At 36.1% G+C, this 7925-nt stretch overlaps 1 long non-coding RNA gene across 1 annotated transcript; it reads left to right on the forward strand.

Annotated features, from left to right (window-relative positions):
• Positions 1–1380: 1380 nt before the first annotated feature.
• On the forward strand, positions 1381–6917 carry LOC106878965 (uncharacterized). The gene is made up of 4 exons (XR_001410578.2): positions 1381–1534; positions 5544–5599; positions 5759–5846; positions 6704–6917. It is a non-coding gene; the product is annotated as an uncharacterized LOC106878965 (long non-coding RNA).
• Positions 6918–7925: the final 1008 nt, after the last annotated feature.

Here is a 7925-nt window from a genome sequence, read left to right on the forward strand (position 1 = left end):
TGGAGGGAACCTGTGGAAGAGGTAAACCCAGGAAGACATGGGACGAGGTGGTGAAGCATGATTTTCGAATGCTGGGCCTAACGGAAGCGATGACAAGTGACCAAGACCTTTGACGATAATGCTGTGCTTAAGAAAACTCGAGAAAGTGCATTGTGATCAGCGGTGTATAACAACATCCAATAGTTTGATCAATATAATGATGCTATATACATCTATATATAACACAATTGTGGATCGGTTATTCTTCACTTTAAGACATCATGATACGAGCAATCAGCTGTCTTTCAATTTAAGCTATCACTATTTTTCAACAAAATTCTCCCACTCCTCAAGGAAAGAAATGATTCGAAATAAGAAACGTGTTTCAGGAACAGGAAACACGTTCCTCTAAAGACTGCCATTGCAAAATATTTTATCAAAGACTTGCCGCAAGTGGATATGTAGCGTAACAAAATTGGGATTTTGAAAGAAGTATCTATATAATGATAATTCCAGTTGTTTGAAATGTAGAAAAGAATACTTTTGATTAAAGGAAAGAATAATGGGACAAAATCATCCTAATTTCCTCTCGCTTACTCTCTTTTTCTGTCAGAGAAACAAGTGGCCACGGTGGACCAAACCAAAATAAGGAGTCCTTACGCAGTTGCTTGACTTGCCAGAAATAATAGCCCTGCCCTGTCATATTTGTTTCAAATGTTAGCACAAAGCCAGCAAGTTCAAGGGAGGGGTTAAGTCGATTACTTCAACCCCAGTGTTCGACTGGTACTTATTTTATCGACCCTGAAAGGATGAAAGGCAAAGTCGGCTTCGGCGGAATTTGAACTCAGAACGTAAAAACGGACGAAATGTTGCAAAGCATTTCACCTGTCATGGCAACGATTCTGCCAGCTCGCTGTTCTGCTCTGCCCCGATCGGGATTTCAAGCGACGAACATTTTAACACCATTTAAAGGATAATAAAATAAGGAAAGGACAGTGAATACTGTATCATAGGTTGTTTAGTGCAAGTTCTTGCCCGTGAATCGAAATATCTTAATGCAAAACAACCGTTCAAGTTGGAGATCAACACAAACAATGGAGAAAATAGGTCTTAATTGATTCTTGTTTCTCTCTTAATTCATTCTTTAATTTTTATGTATATGAGAACTATTCCGAAAGTCTGCCAGTATAGTTTTGAGGAAAGAAACAGAAGAAATAGAACTCAATACATGAGTGGGTGTATGCGTGTTTGTGTGTGTGTGTGTGTATGCACATATGCACACACACACACACACACACTATATATATATATTGAGAGAGAGTGGGAGAGAGATGTGTGTGTGTGTGTGTGTGTGTGTTATCAACAACGCACGCAGTCATCAAACACTTTGTGCATGGTTACGTATTTCATTACCGAGAACCAACTCTCATTTTACATTAACTCCGGAGTATGCGCATTTATATAAACCTTGATTCCTTCCCTTCGTCATTCACAATCAAAGGAAAGTTCGCGTTTTTTTTCTCTGAAACTTAATTTAAAATGTCTGGACGTTCTGGTATGTAGCTTCTTTCTCATATTTATTATTAATATTGTCATTTAATTTCTGAATATCTTTACTCAATGTCTTGATGTATATTTCTATTTTTTTAAATTGTTGATTGCTCTTTTTTTTGTTTTTTAATTGTGTTTTAATTGAATTATGCCCAAAGCATCGAATGATTTATTAGTCAAAAGAACTCAAATTGTTCCAAAGTTCTTGAGTTAGCGATTGTTTATTAGAAGTTGTAATTAGTTATTGCTTTTTATGTTTTTATGTTGATTTAAGAATAAATTTCTCTGTTGCAATGCTACGTTTTTTTTGTTGTTGTTTTTTTAGAAATCTGTAAATGGTTAATTCCTTTGCTTGTGAATTTAGCAGGTCACGATTTGGTGCAACGAACATTCTATCACCTTTTAACATATAAAAAATGTGAATTTAACAATTTTTGTGTCGTTTTGAACGGCTAATATGTCTTCCACGCTGTGATCGTTTTAGTTTCCACTCACTCACGTATCAAATCACTTGCCGGTCATGTACCCCTCCGAAAAACATTTTTATTTCTGTACTAAATTAATTCAAACTTCGAAGCAAGATTTAAGAGATGATAGAAATTAAATTGTGAAACATTAGAAAATTAATATAAATGACTTTATTAATAGTAAGAAGTTATAAAATAGCTTTGTAGTTAGTTCGGACAATTACAGCCGTAAGTAATGTTATGGCCATATATCACGTGGAGTGTTTGGTGTAAATGTGTGGGCTGAGAAGTAAGAAATATTCGAGTTGTTTTAAATTACTCGGACAGATTGTTAATCTAGATCAGTCCTGATTGAACGATTTCTATGATCAAAAGTGTTTCAGTTGTAATCTTCCTATCTTTTTTGTATATCTGGGGCTAACATTGTTCTGTAAAACAATAAGGATGTATTGTAAGGGAATTTGGCGGTATCCCACTGTCTTTGTATCCACATAAAGTCGGTGGTGGCGGGCAGCAATCTGTCATTAATGCCCATATTTTTAGTAAAATTTGAAGGGGATACGTTTTCGAATGCATGGATTATGGTTATGATTATTTTAAAAAAGAGTTCCAGACCGTTTTAATCATTCGGTAACTTATTAATTGTCTTTGCAAAGTGTAACGGGACACATTGCAATATTTCATTCAGAATGTAGGTAGAATTGTTCTTTAAGGTTTCTATGAGTGAATCGACTTGAAGAATCTTGACTTCAGCTTGCTGGGCGTAAAGAATCCACTTCCCCACCCAGCTCAAATTATTTAGGATAACAAAACTATTCCTTTGTGTCGTGCACCTTTTATTATAAAAATTTTAAGAAAACTAACATTTACTGTATTCCAAAATTAACTGATGCCGTGATTATATAGATAATATTGCAAAATATGTGGTTAGATATGCTATAAGTATAATGATAGCGTTGTTTATCCAAGGTCAGCTCTGATCAAACAGACATGCTCAAAAGCTTTCTACCGTGAACATCTCATTTAAATCTGAGGGATTAATGATGGTGTGTTAGTGATCTGATCTTATCTGAAAAATTACATCCCATCCCATCTCTAGGGTACCCTCTGAAGAATCGTCGCTTTCCCAGGCCTGAAGTCGTGATTCTTTACCTCTAGAGTGGGCTTATGTTAAATATGTCTGAGAACATCAAATAGAAATGAGGAAGGAGACATTCAGTTTAAGAACAGTAGAAATTTGTCAGGTGTAAAAGAAGACATTATCATCATTAAACCAAAGGCATATCTGTGTGGTTTAAGTTTACTTCACAACCACATAGTTTGTGTTCAGTTTCACTGCATAGGACCTTAGGCAAGTGTCATTTACTAAAGCTCTGGTCCAACCAAATCTTTATGAATGGATTTGGTAGGTAAAATCTGAAAGAAGCCTATTGTTTGTCTCTAAACAAACTTCACTGTCATATTTCATGAGACCTGTGCAAGCATGGATAAGTAGATGTTAAAATGATGATGCTATTAATACTGGTATCACTCTTTCTTTCAAACTATCAATATAGATAAAAATTGGTTGAGCAAACCTTGGGATTAGAAATAAAAGAGGATAATTTTAATGTGAACATTTTCTAATACACCACTCTCCAAAAGACTCTGGTGTAGTGGTTCTTTAATGAACCTGAACTGGAAAGCTACTCTAACAATACACATGCAAAGAATATTCCACTAACTGAGAGGTGTTCACACACCATAATTAACATTTTCAAGGCATTAGGAAAGTGAAGAATATCTTTCTATATCACACAGTCTACAAGCTTTCTTGTTTCTTAAATTGTAGCCAATACTTCTGATCTTTAACCAAAAGAATTCCTACTAACTTGCAGAACTATAACAGTCCTCTTAATAATCCAACTTCATTTGCTGCCCATATTACTTCTAACTACCAAAAAAATATACTCACAAACTGTGTCTCCACATTGTTTGCTTCATTTTCATGTGTGTGCAATTACAAAGTTGAGTCTGTATATGGATACTAAACCTACCAGAAAAAACTAAATCTCCCACAAATCAACTCCTGCTGTCTTCAACAAAGGGATATGTGTGGTAATGTAAAGCTAGATACTCATATGGACAACCTTAGCATCACAGCAATATTGGCCCTTCAAGGGTTTAAGAAATGTATCACCTGAGCAAAGATAAGTTTTAAACCCACCGTGATGGTCAACAAATTCCATTTACCATCTCCTGCATTACAGAGCGATCAGTCAAGAGTGTGAACAAGCTTTTTGACTCAACTATGAAAGACTCTGCTACCATTTAAAAGTTCAGCTAAGACCGTGAAGCTAGCAGGCACCGGGCCTTGTTCTATCTATATTGTATCTGGGTCCCAAGTTTTGTGACCTCTGCTTCTTGATAGATTCCACTGACAACAGTTGACTCCCTCAAAATGAAGATTGGTGGCTTTTTCTACAGGTAGCTGGATCTTCCTCACAATGTCATAGCATCTAGCTTCTCCCATTCAATGGCTTGTGGGGTGCTGCAGAACAGAGACCAGAAGTTTTCCTCAGCTGGCATCGAGGTGAGGAAATGGAAGTGACAGTCATAGCTAAGGCAAAAGGTGCTGATAGACACCAGAGCAACAGTCTTAAGGGCGGAGGCTTAGAATATTTCCCAAAGACCCAGGGCAAGGTGACACACCATCTTATCAAGGAAGTGGTTTGTGTAAGATAAGGAGCAAGTGAGCAAGATAACGGGCCTCAAGCAACAAGAAGTATGGACAAAGGCCAGGAATGCTCACCAGAGGGGTCCTTTTTCATCATGACAATGCTCCAGCCCACACCTCAGTGGTTGCCATGGCAACAATTCGTGATTGTGGATACAAACTTGTTCTCCATCCGCCTTATTCGCCAGACTTAGCCCCCTCTGACTTTCATCTATTTCCATAAATGAAAAAAAGCCCTGGCTGGTCGCCATTTTACCAGTGACAATGACGTCATAGACGCTATAGAAAGTTTCTTGGAGTTCCAAACAAAAGAGTTCTACGCCGGGATAATGGCACTTCAGCACCGCTGGAGAAAGTGTTCAGCCATCGAGGGGGACTATGTTGAAAAATAAATCATCAGAAGTCTTGTACCATGTTTTGTTTTTTTGAGGCTCAAGACTTTTCAGACACCCCTCGTATGCTTGGACTTGTACCATAGCTGCCCAGCTGAATTCCCTCTTCCTGCAATTCTCCATTTAATTTTTGCTGGATTAAAATTAGTGTTATCTTCATTCTCCCCTTTTGAAAGCAATTTCCAGGACTTCTAATGACTTTTTATCTCATTCCAGTTAAAATTTCAATTGATTAAAAATATCTTTGACTTATTACTTCTGTGTGCTAGCTGACAATGAACTCTATTTATTGTATATTAAAGCTTAGTTAGCTAGCGACTTGTCTTCTGAGGAGCCAACACAACACTAGCAGTGTTCCAAGGGTAGAGGGTGTTCTACAATACATGTTTCGTCAATATAATCTGTTTTCCTGTACAGTAATTTTTTTTTTATTCACAGGTGGGAAAAAGAAGCCTTTAAAGGCCCCTAAAAAGGATTCCAAAGAATTAGATAATGTAAGGAATTTAATTTTTTTAAATTTAAATCATAAAAGCTTGTGCATTAAACTTGTACACATGAACATGTTGTCTGGTGTCAGATTTGTGCAGTTCTTTGGTATTACCACCTTCTATTTCTGTTGTTTTCTAATATGATGTATTTTATCTATTTGGCAGGAGGATGTAGCATTTAAGCAAAAGGAGAAAGAAAAAGAAAAAGCTTTAAAAGATGCAAGGGCTAAAGCAACTCAGAAAGGCCCAATGGGTATGTATGTCGCTGAATATTGATTATGTTGGTGAACATTAGAAAAAAATAATAGGAAGATTCTGGTGAATGTTTTAAAGATGTCATGTCATGTCATATACACTTTTTTAATATGGTTAGGGATAAAATATTTTATAAACAAGAGGATGTATGAGATATATCTTTGGTGGTTTGTGAGGAGGACGTAATGCAAGGTGATCTTTGTGTAGCAGTTGAATCTGTTTTGAAAGAGATTAGATTGTCATAATTACATGAAAATGGATTGGTTGCATAATTCTGTGTTTTGGGACAAATATCTGAGACAAGCTGAGAGGTGTTTACCATAATTGGACATTTTCAAGGTTATTAGGGAAGCAAGGGTTATCTTCCTGTGTCACAGTCTATACAAGCTTTCTTGTTTACTAAATTGTAGCCAGTGTCTCTGATATTTAATCAAAAGAGTCTCTACTGTTATATTTTCCCTTTAGCATTCATTTTACTGTCAATTGTAAAGCTTATTTATACACATTGTTTTGAATTAATCCTGCATTATCTCATAACTGAGATTTTGCTGATGTGCTTGTCTATCTTTAGAATTATATTGTAGAGTAGAAGTGAGAGGCTGGATATGGCCAGTTTAAATGCTAAAGGGTTAATAAAGTATTATGAAGATACATTATAGGCGTAGGAGTGGCTGTGTGGTAAGTAGCTTGCTTACCAACCACGGTGCTCCAGCATGACCACAGTCAAATGGCTGAAACAAGTAAAAGGGTCTTTGTAGTTTTATAAAATGTTAAAGAAGAATGTATGTTGAAGTGTTTGGAATGATGATGATGATGATTAGCTTTGTTACAAAATGTAAATCTTTTTCATTTCAGGTGGAGGTGGCATAAAGAAGTCTGGAAAACGGTAGTGCCAACCCATTAGCAGTGATTGGCTTCTACTGTTTTCAGCTGCAGATTCATGATTTTCATTTGGATATAAATATTTTTATTTTAAATAAGTCTTCTGTTTTCATTTTGAATTTAGAAGCATTTCTGATCAACTTTTCAACTTGATGTCCTGAATTAAACATTAAATTTTCGAACCATACTTCAACCTGTGGACCATAATTTTACTAATTATTCTGCCTTTGTGAATTTGCATATCTGTATTGCTTTTTTTTTGAGATTTAGTTTACCTAAGTAAAAATTGTTAAACCTTCACCATCAACATTTTAGGTCCACTTTTGCATGTTGGACCAAGTCAGTTCTTTTGTGAAGTTGATGCCTTCCTCCTGAAAGAAGGACATATACAGCTTTTAAACCATTTCTTTGATAATTCGTTCCAGATTTGCAAAAAATTTAATGTACGGCAATTGTCATTATCATCATCAACAACAGCATTTAACTTCCATTTTCCCTGCTGGCATGGGTTGAATGGTTTGACAGATCCCAGCAAACCATAAGGCTGCATTAAGCTTCAATGTTAGTTTTTGATGTGGTTTCTATAGCTGGATACCCTTTCAACCATTTTACAGTGTGTGCTGGGTACTTTTTTGTGCTACCAGCACTGGCGAGGTTACCACGTCATGTAACCCCTCATTACTTTTTATTGTTTGGAATTTTCAGAAAATTTTTGCAAATTTGTATCCTATGCACAGGAATTCATACACCAAATATGAAATCACTTGGAATAAAAATTGAAAAGATTCTACAGTCCTATTCAAGAGGAGAAACTAAAAATAATTCAAGTATCCAGTTGGGATGGACGCAACATTGTTTTTGTCCATACCATATTCAATTATTTTTTGCCAGCCAAGTAAACTGGAGCTATAGCTAATAGAACTGCTTTCCTCAAAGCTATCGTAGGATTTTTTTTCTCTTACTGTCATTGCAAGCAAGGCTATGGTGCAGTCAGTCTCCACTTGAACCTGTTTGATTTTGCTTATACAATTGACATATCTCCATAAATACTATGCTTTTTAGCTAGTCCAAAATTTAAAAGAAACTACCCACCATTTAAATTTGAAGAGAGAGAGAGCAATGCACAGGTTTCTGGTCTGAAGAACAGTTTAGGTGATAGAATGTCACAAAAGCAGTTGGTCTAGTTGTATTACAA

The sequence above is a fragment of the Octopus bimaculoides genome, chromosome 4, assembly GCF_001194135.2.
Source record: "Octopus bimaculoides isolate UCB-OBI-ISO-001 chromosome 4, ASM119413v2, whole genome shotgun sequence".
Classification (NCBI taxonomy): Eukaryota; Metazoa; Mollusca; class Cephalopoda; order Octopoda; family Octopodidae; genus Octopus; species Octopus bimaculoides.